General features: G+C 39.7%; 2 long non-coding RNA genes across 2 annotated transcripts; one reads left to right on the forward strand and one right to left on the reverse strand.

Moving 5' to 3' along the window:
- The first annotated feature begins 1371 nt into the window (after positions 1-1371).
- Positions 1372-5062, forward strand: LOC306984828. Its single transcript, XR_013794656.1, has 4 exons — positions 1372-1431; positions 1601-1752; positions 1958-2000; positions 2641-5062. It is a non-coding gene; the product is annotated as an uncharacterized lncRNA (long non-coding RNA).
- LOC306984829 lies at positions 4041-18465 on the reverse strand. Its single transcript, XR_013794657.1, has 3 exons — positions 17858-18465; positions 17617-17711; positions 4041-5713 (listed from the first exon to the last, which is right to left on the reverse strand). It is a non-coding gene; the product is annotated as an uncharacterized lncRNA (long non-coding RNA).
- Between the last annotated feature and the right edge of the window lie 285 nt (positions 18466-18750).

Genomic DNA, 18750 nt, shown 5'->3' on the forward strand with positions numbered 1-18750 from the left:
AACCTGGATGGACAATAATTTTCTTAAACTCAACAGCAGTAAAACAGAACTCCTTATCACCGGCCCAAAATCTCTCCTCTCTTCTATTCAGAATTTTACTCTCCTCATCGACGGACATTATGTCACCCCCTCCCTTTCTTTCCGAAACCTTGGTAGTGAAGAATAACTAATTTTAAGAATCTATTTCAGATATGCTTTCTTATATAAACGTCACGGTGAAGAATACTGATTTTAGCATTTGAGGCATAGATGAAGATTAAGTCAAGCAATTCAGGAGTCTGACATTAGCTTTTGTCTTTATGCACTTCCTGACCATTAAGCTCAAGATACAGCGGTGCCTTTGTCTCTATGATAATGTTGAGGTTTGAGCAATCAAGTCAGGAAGATTGGATTAGCAATACAATAGACTGAATGCTGATTGGCTCTGTTTTTTCTTGAGCAATCTAGATAATCTGCCAAACTGGTTTTCGCTTGATAGAATCAACTCCTCCTTACTTTCGTATGATTTGTTTGAATGTCTCCACCCCCAGAAGTCCCTCCTCCTAAAATGCCTATAAAATTGCAATGTAAACTGTTACAGTTCAGACTGTTTTGAACGAACTGCAGCCACGCTCAATAAAGAATAACTTCTGCTTGAACGTGATCCCAACGTCTCCTGGTCTCTGCTTAGAAGAAGAATGTCTATTGTCAACCCGACCCAATAGGGTTTTGATAGCATATGGTCTATTACCGTAGCTGTTTATTACCTCAAGCTCCATCACTGGAAATGCATTATCTCCAATCATTGGCTCAAAATAACTTGAGTTACATAATCACATGGGAGGAGCCAGAATGGTGGAGTGGGAGGAGCCAGAGTGGAAGAGTGGGAGGAGCCCGAGTGGAAGGAGCCAGAGTGGTGGAGTGGGAGGAGCCAGAACGGAATAGTGGGAGGAGCCAAATAGATCAGGAGACACAAAACAACAATAAAAGAAAGAAAGAAAACATACCACAGTACACCATGCAGTTATCACAAATATACGTCTTTGGACGTAACACAAGTGATGTTTTTTGAAAATGTAAAGTGTGTGTGTGTTGGTTACATTTTATGTGTGTGTGATGGTTGAATTATTGTTTGAGACTGTGGAGTGTCAGATGCTCAAGTTTTTCTTCTTTAAAGTTGTGAGAGAGTGTGGATGTCATTCAGAAACAACAAAATACTTTCAGTTACATCAGTTCACATGGACTGGACCTGTATTCTTCTGAACTACACAATGCAAACAGCGTAAAACATCTAAAACATTCTTGTTCGTGTTTCCTGTAAGAAATGAGTTATGCAATGAATGTCATTTCAAGGCGTTGCTCAGTTTTCCTGCTGTAAGAAACCAGTTCCACCAGTTCAGCTCAACAGCAGATCTCAGAGACGCAGTGAATATATCGGCTCTTCAGCTCAAGGTGAGTAAAACATTTATCTTTAATGGTCTATAAAGAGATGTATTGATCTGTTTAGATCCGGATATTGATGTTTGTATTAAACTGAAACTGTAAACCTGTAGTGCACAACAATCATTAACACGATTTAAACCCGCTTTAACTCTAACTGTACTTGTTTTGTTTGCAACAGATCTTCTACAGAGAGTTGAAGAGAAACATCGCATGGCATGTGGATCAGTCCACAGAAGAAGAGAAGAGAGAAAGATGGCGTGTTGAACGCTGGAGAGGAGAAGAGCGAGAGACGAGCTCGCCGGAACAGCTTTCAGAGCGACAGACCGAACTGTGAGTTTCAGGATAACACACGTCGTTCGTCAGCAGATCTGAGTCTGGATCCTGAACACACTCCTCCAAATATAAACTATACAAGAACATAATCATTTATACATGTGTTTATCCAAAGAAACTTACACTGAAATAAATATTACCATATTCATGAATCAGTTCAAACATTCCCTGAGAATAAAACTATTCATGTTTTAATTTCTAGATTCTTGTGATTCAGAGATGTTTCTGGAGAAGTCAGAGATGAGGTAAGCGTGTGTGTGTGTGTGTGTGTGTGTGTGTGTGTGTGTGTGTGTGTGTGTGTGTGTGTGTGTGTTTAGGGCTGGAGGGAACGCGTTACACTGAGCTCCACATTAGTGAACATTAACTACCAATGAACAATATTCTACAGCGGTTATTAATCTCAGTTCATGTTCATTTCAACATTTACTAATACTGTACGTTATTAAAATCAAATGACTGGAGCGTTCGTAATTTTCTGTGTTCCTGTTTCTCTCTCTCTGTGTGTGTGTGTGTGAGAGAGAGTGAGAGTGTGTGTGTGTGTGTGAGAGAGCGTGAGAGAGAGAGAGAGAGAGAGAGAGAGAGTGAGAGTGTGTGTGTGTGTGTGAGAGAGAGAGAGAGTGAGAGAGAGTGAGTGAGTGAGTGTGTGTGTGAGTGAGTGAGTGTGTGTGTGTGTGTGACAGTGTGTTTAATTTTAATTGCATTTACTTATGATTATTGTATTGTAAACCAAATATTGCATTATTTAACACATTTTCTTGAATATCGTGCCGCCCTGAAGGTTGATCTCTAGAAACAGTGAATAAAGCTAAAACTGTGTAGAAGTGAATGACGCAGTTATATTGACAAGTGTGTGTGTGTGTGTGTGTGTGTGTGTTCATTTTCTAGAAAGCATCAGTTCCTGTCATCAAACCTGCAGGTTCTTCTTCTTCACTATCTTAAGTCACTTCTTAAACACATGTTATGTCAAACTCAGAGCTAAACACACAGCCAGGGTTACAGTACACCATGACCGTGTATGAATAATCATACGTGATACCGTTTTACATTATTGACTAATGTATTACACAAGTATTACTGTATGTGTCGTAATACAACAGCATGACGCTGGCGACGGCAAGGTCGAAGGTCACGAGTCTCACAGAGCTCTGAACACTTCACCTGCACGTCTGACATCGTTCTGTGATTATATTCATTAATGAGCAGAATCAGTGTAAGCCACAGTGTACTGTAAACTCACCGTGAAATGTTCCTTACGTACTTTTTCTTTGAGAAAAATGTATAGCGGGTCATTTCTGATGTTCACTCTGAAGCTTCTCTGGATTACATCCACAGATACTTACATGAGGAACATCGAATCAATCTGTCAGCAAAGTGTTCAGGTTTACCAAAAACTACACATTATTGTGTTTGAACGGTTTCCTGCATGATACAGTTTTACATAGATTCATGTAATTCTGTTATTACTGTATGTGTCGTACCTCACCGTATGATACTACAGCATGGCGCTGGCAAAGGCAAGGTCAAAGGTCACGAGTCTCAACAAGTCTCTGAACTCTTCACCTGCACGTCTGACACTCGTTCTGTGATTAATAACTTATTAATGACCAGAATCTAGTGAGTCGGAGTAAAATGCCACAGTACTGTAAATGTGTAATATACTCATTTTCACACTGTACGGTGACATCATGAACACTTTTATACTTTTTTATCCAAAATTGTACAAAAGGTCATTATTTCTGATGTTTACTCTGAAGAATCTCTGGATTAAAGACACTTTATCCACAGATACTTTCATGAGGAACATCGAATCAATCTGTCAGCAAAAGTGTTTAGGGTTTCCAAAAACTACACATTACTGTGTTTCAATGGTTTCCTGCAGTTTTACATGGATTACTGTATTACTGTTATTACTGTATGTATTGTATGTTTTATACCGTATGATACTACAGCATGGCGCTGGCAAAGGCAAGGTCAAAGGTCACGAGTCTCAACGAGTCTCTGAACTCTTCACCTGCACGTCTGACACTCGTTCTGTGATTAATAACTTATTAATGACCAGAATCTAGTGAGTCGGAGTAAAATGCCACAGTACTGTAAATGTTTACACATTTTCAAACTGTACGGTGACATTATTTCTGATGTTTACTTCTGAAGCATTTCTGGGTAAATTAGATTTTATCCTCAGTGACTTTAATGAGGAACATCACAAGCACACGTGTGCAAATCTGGGTTTAGTAAAAACTAAGAGGTGAAATAGAGTGTAAAAAAAAAATGTAAACAAGTAAAATAGTTAAATCACCTTTTTATTATTGCAAAGGAAATATTTCCAGATTTCATTGTGACGAATATGAACTGGAGTTATATGTGTGACCCGTGATGGCGTAATGAGTGTGAATGCGCAGGATAATTACAGACACAACAGAAAAATGTCCATTTTGGTCGAATATGTTAATTAAGCCCTCGTCTAGCGATCTCAATGCTCCATACAGCCATTAAACATCTAAACGTATCTTTGCTTGTGTGTTTTCTGAGAGGAGTATCTTTCTTTTGTCCATGAAATGCAGTTTTCTCTGCTCTCTCCTCGACTAGCGCACAAGTTTAGTATCGCTTTAAAGCGTAATATTCCAGCTTTGTGAATATTCATAGTGAATTCTCGATGGCTTGAGTCTGAACCAATGAGATGTGATTCTCAAACTCATGCTGATGTAAACAAAACGACAGATCCGAAACCGACACACACACACACACACACACACACACACACACACACACACACACACACACACACACACACACACACACACACAAAAGGTTTTCCTATAGATATTTGGTTTTGACTTGGTGTGTGTCAAACTTTGGTGTTATTACCAGGGATTTTAAACAATAGTTGCTGATTTTGTTTTGGAAACTTTAACTCGATTTTTCTCAACGTTGACTTTATTGACTCGACTTCAAACATCGACTTTTAAAAAAATAGAGAATGTGAAAATAACAATAACAAATTTGTTTTAAATTTGCTCATTGCGACTCATTTTGCCAACACGGAAAATACATTTATACAGCAAATAAATTTTACTGGAATATATCTGCACCACTCCATGTAAGAATAAAAGTTATTGTAAAAATAAAGAAATAAGATATTGTCTTGATCTGTGTATCAATAGCCACATGTTTCATTGTTCATGAGTTCATATGTTCATGTTTTCATTTGTTTTGAGTTCATATTTTCATGTTTTAAATCAAGTTAGATCTTTGCTTTGTATCTGTTCACTTCTGGATTCAATAAAACTGTCTTTGGGTTCAGTCCAACTCGTCTACAGGACATTCTTTACAAATATTCACTTAAATTGTTTCTTTGTGTGTTTATTTTCACATTGTTCTTCATCTTTCAAATGATATAAATCAGCAAAAGAGAGAAATGTGTCTGGACTGAACGCCGAGATCTGTTATGATTGTCATGTGAGAGTTATTAAGATTAGACATGAGTTTCCAAACACGAATCTGCTGGAAACATGTCGTACAGTAAGCTTTATATTCATGACAGGAGAATATTAAGACATTAAACATACGAAAAGCTGGATTTGACAATCATAGTGTTTTGAAAACTTAATAACAGTTTCTTAAGGAATCATTTAAAATCAATCAAGCACTTTTGACCTTTGAAAAATACTCCTGTTCATCTTTACACTTTACACAAACTCTCAAAAATCTGCCATCATATTAAAGTCTAGATGTTTCTTGAAGACTAAATCTCATGACTCTAGAGACACACGGTTCAGTTCATCACACAGAAGTGTCTCTCTCTGCTGGAGATCGTCAGTATTACAGAAGATCACGTGATCATCTTCATCAGGACACACTCCTCAACAGGTTCGGGTTCATTGATTGAGGTTTGCTTGAACATGTTGTGTTGTATCGGGTCGTTCTGTGTCAAATCAACACATCAACTCATGCTTTTCTAAAGAAAGACAAACATACCGATGAAAGACAAAATATTACATGCCATGGATGAATATTTAATTTATCCACTATTTTGTAGAGGAGACAATTTTCACCTGAGATTTGGAGAAAATTACAGGGAAGAGAAAATGACTTTATAAAGATGGCAGATCATTATTTTATTTTTACACAAATATTGGTAGCAACATTACGAGGTAATAAATGACATCATAATAAACCCAAATCAATCATAAGCCTATGTTCATAATCAATAAATCACACGTGTGCAATCATACAAGAACTGAGGAGTGCAGACAGATGTCCTGTGTGGGACACGCATGTTAGTGTGAGAAAGACTTCACCAGACACTGTGTTTTACACACACATTGTGGTTTATGGAGTTGATAGGAAAATTATGTTCCTTTTTATCAGTCATACTAGAAAGTGTGATCAGATTAGCGATGTATATTCTTATGTTTACTTGTATGGTGTGTGTATATTTTGTGTAATTTTTATTGTTTCAGGTTCTGTTGAAATGCTGGCTATTGAGTCCATTACAAATTCCCTCTCAGGAATATTTCATATTCCCTATATTCATATTTCAAAATGGTTAATCTCACTGTTTCCCATATCCTGAAGACTAGGGCTAGACAGTTTTTACTTCACTGAATATCGTAATGAACTCAGTTTATGCACACACTCAAATATTACAGTCTTGACTACAAACATACATATATATATATATATATATATATTTGTGATTCTTTATTTATTAAATATTTGATGTGTTTAACTATTTACAACAAAGCCTAAAATCCACCCACAACCATAAGACTAAATACAAATAAATAAATATGACAATAAATTTAATTAAAATTTTGACCAAAACAATAAAAGGATCTCAAAGTCACAAAATCTCAAGATTTCAAACTTAAAGGGCCCTATCTTGCACCCAGCGCAATTGACTTTGAACACCGACGCATGTATCATTCCTATTTTGCACCCGCGCACAGCGGACTCTTCCCTCCACAGACGCACGTCGGTAAATTAGGAAATGAACTTGCGCTCGCGGGGGCGGTTCAGCGCAAAGAGGAGGCGTGTTCCGGCGCAAAACTTCCATGGTGCTATTTTCCAGTTTTAGAAAGCAATTGCGCCACTGACCAGGAAAAAAACAGTCTAAAGACAGTGGCGCGTTGCGCGTTAGTCATATGGTATTTTAAGGGCGCGTGCTTGGCCATAATGTTAACGCGCATCCACTTTGATTCTCTAATATAAACAGATGCAGCAGTTTTCATTTTTGCAAATCATACATTATTACAAGGAAAAATATTAACACACGAGGTAAATCATTGTTGTGTCCGTGAAGATGTGAAAAAGATCTATCTAGAAAAAAAAAAAAAAAAAAAAATCTAGATTAGGCTACACATTTACTACCCAAATTATACGCCTGTTTAACCGAAGCTAATTTGGGTGGGTTTCTCCCATCATCCCCAATGTCACGTCTCTGTGTTTTACGGCCCTGACGAGAACGTCGCTTTCCTCGGCTGTGAATCGCTTCTGGCGTGCGCCGGCAAACCCGCCGTTATAATATCAATCCGCCATGTAACAAGCGCGCCTGCTCTTAAAGGGAATGTGAGAGGACGCTCTGATTGGTTTATTTCACGTTACGCCCAAACCACACCTATGAATAATGAAGCGACTTCAGACCAACCCCTTTTAGATTTGCGTCGGGCGCAAGAGTCATTTATCCCGCCGGGAAAATAGCAACAGCGCCGGGATCCGCCCACAAAGTTACTTGCGCTTTGCACTTTGACACTTGCGTTTCAGATCGTTAAAATAGGGCCCAAAGTCTCAATAAAGCCCAACACAAATTGTCTTCCTCAGTTTTATGATCACCTTTTTAACCAAACTTGCGCTGCTTCACAGGAGACAACAATCAGACTTTATTTTCATGTTATATAATAAACAGTATGTATATATGCATTATAAAGTAACTTATAACGTATCATTTGGTGAGCCGGATTCTGTCCCAGTCAATCTCGGTGTGAAGCGGTCTCTCCCAGAAGTCCAGTGGGAATGCGAATGCTTGAGTTCTGTCATATCAGTGATTTATTAATGCACAACACCTCTAGACGCCACACTGGACTCTCTTTTATTAAATAAACTAAACTCGTACCCGTTCTTCGTTCGCCATGCTGGATTGAAAGCTTCATTGAGGCTTCATTTCCGTTGTAATTAATCCGTATTGTGCAAATGGTGCGCAGAACCGTGCTCCTCGAATGCACTCTCAGGGGATTCCATATATGATTGGTAAGCTCGCATCTGATTGGCTAAAGAGTACGACAGACCCGCGTGGGTCAAGAGCTCTCTCACACACGCACGCGCACGCGCACGCACACGCACACGCGCACGCACACACGCACACACGCACACATCTACGAATTGTGTTTTGCATTTGTGAAATGTATTTAATGAATATATAATTTTATTTTACGCATGTGAATTGGTTTTTGTGGGGGAAAAAAAATGTCCACGCACGTGCATTTTTTTTTTGCGTACGTGAATTAGGTTTCATGCATGTGAAATTGTCTACGCGTGTGTGAATCAGGTTTTCTGCGTGAATTAATAATGATTCTAATCTGTCTCCATAGAGTAAGGCCTGCATCTCTGATTTAGTTCATTCCTGAGTTTCAGGTTCAGTACAAACATGCAATGCTCAATAAATCTAATCTTGATCATCTTTGTGAGATCCGAACACAGGCCTAACTGAGTGATCCAGACAAAAGCTTCATACAAAAATTTAAAAAATGACTCATTTTTAAACTGAGTATGCTTCAACATGCAATTATACAATATTTTCAACATGAAAATGATGATATTATGTTTCTTTTAATTTCTTGTTTGTTTGTTTGCTAACACTTCAACATCCAGCACAAAATTGAAGAGATGAGCTTAAGATTTCAAATAGGCCTATTACCATTTTCTTTGACACCAAATAAACAGAATGTTCCATCAAAGCGACACAATATACAGTTCGATATTTTTCTTTTTGTGTGTGTGTGTGTGTGTGCGTTCGTGTGTGTGTGTGTGTGTGTGTTTTTGTTGTAAAATCTTTGTGCATATTTTTACACGCAAAAAAACTAGGCAAGCCGTTTTAACATTTAATCATTTAAACTGACTAGTATCTATTTGCATGCTACTAGTGCTTATTTTTTAGATACTAGTATTTATTCCAATTTTTTATTTTACTAGTAAGATTTTTAATTGAACAATAAGACTAGTAAATAAAGACTATTATACAGTTGTGACTAGTAAAATAAGAATATTTACTATAACAATTACAAAAGATACTAGTGTCTAAAGAACAGGAACTAGTAGCATGAAAATAGATAGTAGTCGTTGCAATGATTGAATGTTAAAACGGCTTGCCATATTATCCCACATCCTACAGAGAGTTATTGTGACACATGATATCGACATAAACTGCTTTCTCTAAAGCTGTGAGAATATTTGTCTAACCTGCGGAATATTCAACAAATTTGTTCATATTGAATTATTCTCTGTAATGAAGCTTTACAGAACTGTATGATTTAACACTGATAATAATTATTTATTATTAGAACACAAGTTTAAGAAAATACAGCATATGTATAGAAGTGATTTTTTTAGAATGACTTTTCAGAATGAATTTCACTGTAATGAATCTGTACCGAACGAAAGTTATTAGTTACACTTCACGAAAGCAAAACTGCTGTTGAAACACTGTTGTATGATTTACTTTCATATGTGCTATTGTATGCAAAAGAACTGAAGCATGACAATGCAGTTTTTGTAACGCCATCTGGTGTGAGTATTAGACAGTCATTGCTGTGACTATATGTTCATGTTGGATAGAAAACTATGCTAGTGTTTTGACAGAACTATTAGATATTGGATAGAGTTTGCCGTGCTTTCATAGAGTTAGTGTATGTAGAAAAAGTTATTTTTGCATTTTTAAATGTAGACTTAGTTTTTAAAAAGTACTGTAACTGAGGGCATGAACATATCCTACACTTCAGTGCATTATGACTCACTACCAAAGTTCACCTTTCCTTGCAAGGGAATATCTCTTCAGATATGTAAAATTTATGTAAAATTGTTTGTTGCCGCCACAATGTCGAGCAACAGCAACCTTCCAATCGCACAGAATAACCCCGCCTGAACCCTCAAACTCGACAACTAGATGACACCCACAAACCGAAAAGAACTTCCTGTCTGTATTTACACTCCAGCTCATGATCTCTTTGCAAAACACTAAACACATCCTCACTCACTAAAACACACACATCGCACTGTGATGCTGCTGCAAAACACTACACACAAGCTGATCTAATTTAATGTTACGCATCAGATGAGTTTCCCAACTGCTCCACAAACGTTCACTCAAGACATAACAGATTGTTTGCATGAATACACACCTGCAGATATTTTGAAATAGGCAACTGTAATAGCAGATATATTTGCTTATTGCGCTTTATCATTTTTTTAACATCAAGTTTCCTGTTTACACTTCTGGGGTCCTATCTTGCACCCAGTGCAATTGACTTTGTACACCGACGCATGTATCATTGCTATTCTGCACCCGCGCACAGCGGACTTTCCCTCCACAGACAGTGTGTTCCGGCACAGATGTTCCCTGCTGCTATTTTGCGGTTTAAGAAAAAACAACTCCGCCACTGACTAGGAGAAACCAGTCTAAAGACAGTAGCGCCGCGCGTTAGTCAGATGCTATTTTAAGCGCGCGTGCTTGTCCATAATGTAGCGTGTGAACACACACACTTTGATTCTCTAATCTAAACAGACGCAGCAGTTTTCATTTTTGCAAATCATACATTATTACAAGGAAAAATATGAACACACGAGGGAAATCATTGCGGTGTCCGTGAAGATGTGAAGAAATAGGCATAAATCTAAATAACACATTTACACACATTATTATACGCCTGTTTAACCGAAGCTAATTTGTGTGGGTTTCTCCATCATCCCCAATGTCACTTCTCTGTGTTTTACGGCCCTGACGAGAACGTCGGTTTCCTCGGCTGTGAACCGCTCCTGGCGTGCGCCGGCAAACCCGCCGTTATAATAGCAATCCGCCGTTATAATAGCAACAATCCGCCGTTATAATAGCAACAATCCGCCGCTATAATGGCGATCCGCCGCTATAATGGCGATCCGCCGCTATAATGGCGATCCGCCGCTATAATGGCGATCCGCCGCTATAATGGCGATCCGCCGCTATAATGGCGATCCGCCGCTATAATGGCGATCCGCCGCTATAATGGCGATCCGCCGCTATAATGGCGATCCGCCGCTATAATGGCGATCCGCCGCTATAATAGCGATCCGCCGCTATAATAGCGATCCGCCGCTATAATAGCGATCCGCCGTTATAATAGCGATCCGCCGTTATAATAGCGATCCGCCGTTATAATAGCGATCCGCCGTTATAATAGCGATCCGCCGTTATAATAGCGATCCGCCGTTATAATAGCGATCCGCCGTTATAATAGCGATCCGCCGTTATAATAGCGTTCCGCCGTTATAATAGCGATCCGCCGTTATAATAGCAATCCGCCGTTATAATAGCGATCAGCCGTTATAATAGCGATCCGCCGTTATAATAGCAATCCACCGTTATAATAGCGATCCGCCGTTATAATATCAACCCGCCGTTATAATAGCGTTCCGCCGTTATAATAGCGTTCCGCCGTTATATTAGCGTTCCGCCGTTATATTAGCGTTCCGCCGTTATAATATCAACCCGCCGTTATAATAGCAATCCGCCGTTATAATAGCGTTGCGCCGTTATAATAGCGTTCCGCCGTTATAATAGCAATCCGCCGTTATAATATCAATCCGCCGTTATAATAGCAATCCGCCGTTATAATAGCAATCCGCCGTTATAATAGCAATCCGCCGTTATAATAGCAATCCGCCGTTATAATAGCAATCCGCCGTTATAATAGCAATCCGCCGTTATAATAGCAATCCGCCGTTATAATAGCAATCCGCCGTTATAATAGCAATCCGCCGCTATAATAGCAATCCGCCGTTATAATAGCAATCCGCCGTTATAATAGCAATCCGCCGCTATAATAGCAATCCGCCGTTATAATAGCAATCCGCCGTTATAATAGCAATCCGCCGTTATAATAGCAATCCGCCGTTATAATAGCAATCCGCCGTTATAATAGCAATCCGCCGTTATAATAGCGATCCGCCGTTATAATATCAATCCGCCGTTAGAATAGCAATCCGCCGTTATAATAGCAATCCGCCGTTATAATAGCAATCCGCCGTTATAATAGCGATCCGCCGTTATAATAGCGATCCGCCGTTATAATAGCGATCCGCCGTTATAATATCAATCCGCCGTTATAATAGCGATCCGCCGTTATAATAGCGATCCGCCGTTATAATAGCGATCCGCCGTTATAATAGCAATCCGCCGTTATAATAGCAATCCGCCGTTATAATAGCGTTCCGCCGTTATAATAGCAATCCGCCGTTATAATAGCAATCCGCCGCTATAATAGCAATCCGCCGTTATAATAGCGATCCGCCGTTATAATAGCGATCCGCCGTTATAATAGCAATCCGCCGTTATAATAGCAATCCGCCGTTATAATAGCAATCCGCCGTTATAATAGCAATCCGCCGCTATAATAGCAATCCGCCGTTATAATAGCAATCCGCCGTTATAATAGCGATCCGCCGTTATAATAGCAATCCGCCGTTATAATAGCAATCCGCCGTTATAATAGCGATCCGCCGTTATAATAGCAATCCGCCGTTATAATAGCAATCCGCCGTTATAATAGCGATCCGCCGTTATAATAGCAATCCGCCGTTATAATAGCAATCCGCCGTTATAATAGCGATCCGCCGTTATAATAGCAATCCGCCGTTATAATAGCAATCCGCCGTTATAATAGCGATCCGCCGTTATAATAGCGATCCGCCGTTATAATAGCGATCCGCCGTTATAATAGCAATCCGCCGTTATAATAGCAATCCGCCGTTATAATAGCGATCCGCCGTTATAATAGCAATCCGCCGCTATAATAGCAATCCGCCGTTATAATAGCAATCCGCCGTTATAATAGCAATCCGCCGTGGAACAAGCGCGCCGGCTCTTAAAGGGAATGTGAGAGGACGCTCTGATTGGTTTATTTCACGTTACGCCCAAACCACACCTATGAGTAATGAAGCGACTTCAGACCAACACATTTTAGATTTGCGCCGGGCGCAAGAGTCGTTTATCCCGCCGGTATAATAGCAACAGCGCCGGGATACGCCCACAGAGTTACTTGCGTTCCGCGTTTGATACTTGCGTTTCAGAGCGTTACAATAGGGCCCCTGGTCGGTGGGGTCTATATGACCACCAAACATGTATAGACGATTGTTCAAAAAACATATACATTTTAATAATACAAATTATATAAAAAAAAATTCCATTTACTTCTCCGCCGTTTTGGGCGCATGCGTACGCAGCGACCGGCAGTAGTAGGAAGCATGTCTGTTTTGTTTGTCAGAGTTTTTAAAGTCTGTTAAGTAGTTTGTTTTATTTATTTATTTATTCATTTTTGTACTGATCAAATATTTACTCCGGCTTGTTAAAACTCAGCGACATGGATCCGACTTTGTTCCTTTTTTTGGCGTCCGTATGGCACCTGGGTTCACTATGGCCGATTCAATACTCCAAAGACTATCTGCTAACATTTGAAAAATCTGTGATCAGCGGACCACCAGTGGACTTGATCATACCTGATCTGGAGGAATTGGCCGGTCTCGGGAAAGGCGATCACTTCAGAACTTTAGAACGGAGGCCAAGGAGGCGAGGAAGAAGAAGCGGGGTGCGGGAGCGTATGAGACGGCAACATCCGTCTCGCATTCCCCTGCCTTCAATTATCCTGTCCAACGCCCGTTCTCTCCGTAATAAAACTGACGAACTCCAGGCTCTTGTTCGCCATCAACACGCATTTAAAGACGCCTGTATCCTGGCCTTTTCAGAGACCTGGCTCGGGGAAAGGGACGCTGACGGTGATTTGGTTATAGACGGGTTTGGGATCCCGTTCCGCACCGACAGAACGTCCGCGACTACCGGGAAATCATGCGGAGGTGGAGTATGCGCATACATAAATGAACGCTGGTGTAAAAATGTTATAGTGAGAGAGAGACTTTGTACCAAGGACGTGGAGCTGCTTTCTTTGTCCATGCGCCCTATGTATTTGCCACGTGAATTCCCACAGATTTTCGTTACTGTCGTTTATGTTCATCCAAAGGCGAATGAAAAAAACGCCTCTGAACTTATCTCTCAGTCTGTGCATAAACTTCAGTCTTTATCTCCTGATGCTCCTAACCTGGTTTTAGGAGATTTTAATCACTGCTCCTTGGACAAATCTCTCAGGAGTTTTTATCAGTACGTTTCCTGCCCCACTAGGAAAGACAGGATTTTGGACAAGTGTTATGGGCCCATTAAAAATGCATATAAATCAATTTCATTCCCCCCTCTCGGCTCAGCCGATCATAACTGTGTGTACTTGGTTCCATCCTATCGGACATGTCTTCAGAGGGGGAAGGTGACAACTAGAAACATCAAAGTGTGGTCAGAAGAGGCCACCCTCACCCTCCAGGGCTGTCTGGAGAGCACAGACTGGGAGGTGTTTATCGAATCTTCTAGAGACATTCACGAACTCACTGATGTGGTCAGTTCATGGATAACTTACTGTGAGGACATTGTTGTTCCTATAAAGACTGTCAGAACCTACCCAAATAGGTAGCCGTGGGCAAGCAGACACCTTAAAGTGCTACTAAATAAAAAGAAACAGGCTTTTAAACAGGGAGATCCTACTGAGCTAATGTCTGTACATAAGGAAATTAAACGGGAAATTAGGAGAGCTAAATTATCTTATAAAAGAAAACTAGAAGACAAGCTTAGCAATAATAATATGGGTTCAGCATGGGACAGTATCAGGTCTATGGTTGGTTTGACTGATAATGTAAAGAAAAGGGTCTCATTAGATGGGTTCACTTCTGATCTGGTCCTGGCACAAGAGCTAAACAAATTTTACTCCAGATTCGATGTGCATTTTTTCAATAATGAAATAATGACGCTGAGAAATACAGCACTGGAATCAAAACAAGTTTCTCCTCTTTTTGATGAACATTCTGTTGTCAAAACTTTTAAACACTGTAAACTAAGAAAAAGTGCTGGTCCAGATAATATCAGTAGTCGATTACTCTCCAACTGTGCTGAACAACTAGGCCCGATTTTTACTTATATTTTTAATTTATCCTTGTCTCACCAGAAGGTGCCTAATCTGTGGAAACAGTCTATTATAGTCCCTGTTGGTAAATCTAAACATCCCAAATCATTAAATGACTTTAGGCCTATAGCCCTAACCTCATTAGTTATGAAGTCACTGGAAAAACTGATCAAAGCTGAACTGTTGAAAACTACTGAACACCTGATGGACCCCCTGCAGTTCGCGTACAGGACCAAGAGAGGGGTTCAGGATGCCACCATAACTCTGTTGAATTACATCTGCAAGCACCTTGACAGTCCAAACAATCATGTCAGATTGATGTTTGTTGATTTTTCTTCTGCCTTCAACACTATTCAGCCTCATCTACTAATCCAGAGACTAAGGGATAACTTTGGTCTGGAAGGTAGTATTGTTGGCTGGATTTTGGACTTTCTTACAGGCAGAACACAAAGAGTCAGAGTAAATGGCCAATTTTCTGATCTATATGTAACATCTACTGGCTCACCACAAGGGTGCGTTCTTTCTCCTTTGTTGTATATATTGTACACAAATGACTGTCGTAGCATTTTTGAAAACCATCATATATTGAAGTTTGCGGATGACACAGTTATAGTGAGCCTGTTGAATGGCACTGAAACCACGCATGGTCCCGTGATCGATTACTTTTTAAAATGGTGTCAGGAATCTTTTTTATCATTAAACGTTTTAAAGACAAAGGACATGTGCATTGATTTTAGACGTGTTCAGCCTTCCCCGGACATCATAGTGATTGATGGTCAGACAGTCGAATCGGTAGAGTGTTATAAATACTTAGGCACTTTTCTCGATAACAAGTTGACATTTAAGAAAAATACTGACTCGATTTATAAGAAAAGCCAGCAGCGTCTTTTTTGTCTTAGAAAACTATCTAAATTCCAGGTTGACTCTACTTTGATGACTTTGTTTTATCGTTCTTTTATTGAGTCTATTATTACGTTCTCCTCTGTTTGTTGGTTTCAATCCTTGAGGGTAAAAGAGAGGAACTTACTGAACAAGGTCGTTAGTTTCAGTAGTAAAATTATTGGGCTTCCACAAGAAACTTTACAGGATCTTTACAAAAAACAGCTGTCTAAGAAAGCAAACTCCATCTTGACTGACTGTTCTCATCCCTTATATCAACAGTTTCAGTTTCTACCATCAGGTTCACTGCTCAGACTCCCGTTTGCTAAAACAAACAGTCTGCTGTCTCTCTCCTAAATGCCAGGAGGGGAAGGTAGCTTACACATTATTGAATTTGATCAGAATTTTTTTTTTTTTTTAATCATATTATGTGTATTTGTGTTTGTAAGTTTGTGTGCTCCTATGCTGTGAAACCAATTGCCCCACTGGGGGACAAATAAAGGTATTGAACTTGAACTTGAGGCAAGATCCAGAACCATACCTCTATGAGCCAGAGTTTTCAGAAGAGGAGCGCGTGCTTTGGAAATAGAACGACAGGAGGAGGAGGTTACGATCGCTCAACACCAGGCTCAACGTGTCAGATCAAGATGAGCGTGCCGCAGTTGTGTCACAGCTACAGAGGATTTCTCAGCGGTGATCCATCCTGCAGTTCTCAACAAAAAATTCCGGTTAAAAATTTTTTTGGGGAAAAAACGCCCCACGCCGAATGGACCCAATGGACAGCTGTCCACAGAGTAAGTGATTATTTTCGCTGTAATTTCTCAAAATAAACACAATCCAAATGCGAAGATACTCGGTGCAGGTCACGCCGGTATGTTGACTGATTTCAGGTGCTGCGTGATATCTCTGCGCCCAATAAGCAGTGCTTCACCCTAATATAGTCCCCAAGTCAATATCTGCCTAGGAAATCGCCTAGTCTTAATCTGCATCGCTATTTGTACTCGTGAATACGCAGGCCACAATAAGTAATTCGTTTTTTAAAAAGTTTTTTTATTACCTTTACTCAGGACATGCTAGCTGGCAACAAATGATTCCATTCATTATGCTAAGATAAGCTAGCGGCAACCCTGCCAAACTAAAACAATGCATGCACTGAGACAAAAATGCATTTGCCCACCTATCTAAATGTAGGAAATACAGTGAATAAGACAAAAAAAAAGTGAAAAAGGTTAAAAAAAAACAGTGGAGTGTTCCTTTAACAGTTGAGTGAATTCTGTGATGATTTAAGACATCCCATGCTGCTTGATGAAATTACAAATTATCAATAAGAATCCTTAAAATCCTAATGATGATGAAAATATGAAAATGAACATTACATTGACATCCTCAGATAACTATTAATTTCTCACTGAGCAAACTCTAGTTATTTATTCTATTAGGTTCCATCCGGTTAATTGACTTACCATTGTGTAAATAAAGCATTAGTATAAGTGTGTGGTGTACACATCTCTATAAAAGCTTGAACTGCAACATATTCATCTATAGTTCAGAAAGCACTGCCTAACAGGAATGACAGGAATATTCCCTCTGTGCCTTTTCATATGTAAATACTGTGATTGTTGGTTGAATCATATTGTAGCACTAGTTCTCTTGTCCTGATATCCTTTCAGTCTTTTCTGAACATACAGAGAAACAGACAAACAATACGCAATTATATGTTCATAATGATAATTACCTGTGAACCGACTGCAACCGCATTGCAGAGAGACAGAAACCAGATTCTGGATACAATCAGTTTCATTTTAGCTGTAGTTTTGATGTGTTAAAAAGCTGTAAATATAATGTCATTTATTAATTAATGTAATACAGAAAGCATTATTGGCAGTTTATTTATAAAACGGTTTAATTTAACAATAATGGCAATTGCATTTTGTATTTTTTCATGCTAAAAGGCAATTCTGTATGTTTAATCCTACCTTTCAGTGCAGATGTGCTGATCAGAATTGATCTCTTCAGCTTTGTTTAGTTTTAGTTTCATCCTCTTATTTATATCTGTTCTCTGTGAAGGGGAGGAGCCTATATCTGTTCTTTGTGAAGGGGAGGAGCCTATATCTGTTCTCTGTGAAGGGGAGGAGCCTATATCTGTTCTCTGTGAAGGGGAGGAGCCTGATGTGACGCTTGAAATGAACAGAAGATGCAAGTGCGAGTAAAGGAGGTTTATTGGAAACAACAGGAAAGATGTCAGATGAGTGAAGTAACCGGAACAGTCTCTGTGGTAGCGCAGGAATGCAGATGGACAAACCGATCCTCAGAGGAAGGTAATGGAGCGAACAGGAATCCAGTAACCCAGAATCTCTGTGGCTTGAAGATAGGAGTCCTACGGGAAAAGGCAGGTGGACAGAACAGGTGAGTAAATCCAGCGCGGTAGAACACGAAGAAGACCAGACACTGCCCCGGGAAACATCCAGCAACGATCTGACAAAGACAAGTTGAAACTGTGAGCCTAAGTAGGCACTGCTGACGAGCTGCAGCTGGCGCCGCTGATCAAATGCAGGTGTAGCCACTGATCAGCAACCATGCCCACCTGAACACACAACAACACATAGTGAGAAAGAGTCAGTGAATTTATGAACCGTGACACCCTGATGACGACTGCATGCTTAAAGACACGGGTTTACTCTTGTTACCTGATGTCTCAGGACAAAAAGTTAATATGCAACACTGTTTATCTTCAAGTAATGTATGCTAGCTTTTGTTTGCATTCCGGTGAATTACAATTGATGATTGATTGTCCTTGCAGTTTTGTGATGTTGAAAATAAATTAAATCCTTTATATAGGTGTCACACACACTCAGGGTTAGTAGTTGTG

The sequence above is a fragment of the Phoxinus phoxinus genome, assembly GCF_949152265.1.
Source record: "Phoxinus phoxinus genome assembly, chromosome: 17".
Classification (NCBI taxonomy): domain Eukaryota; kingdom Metazoa; phylum Chordata; class Actinopteri; order Cypriniformes; family Leuciscidae; genus Phoxinus; species Phoxinus phoxinus.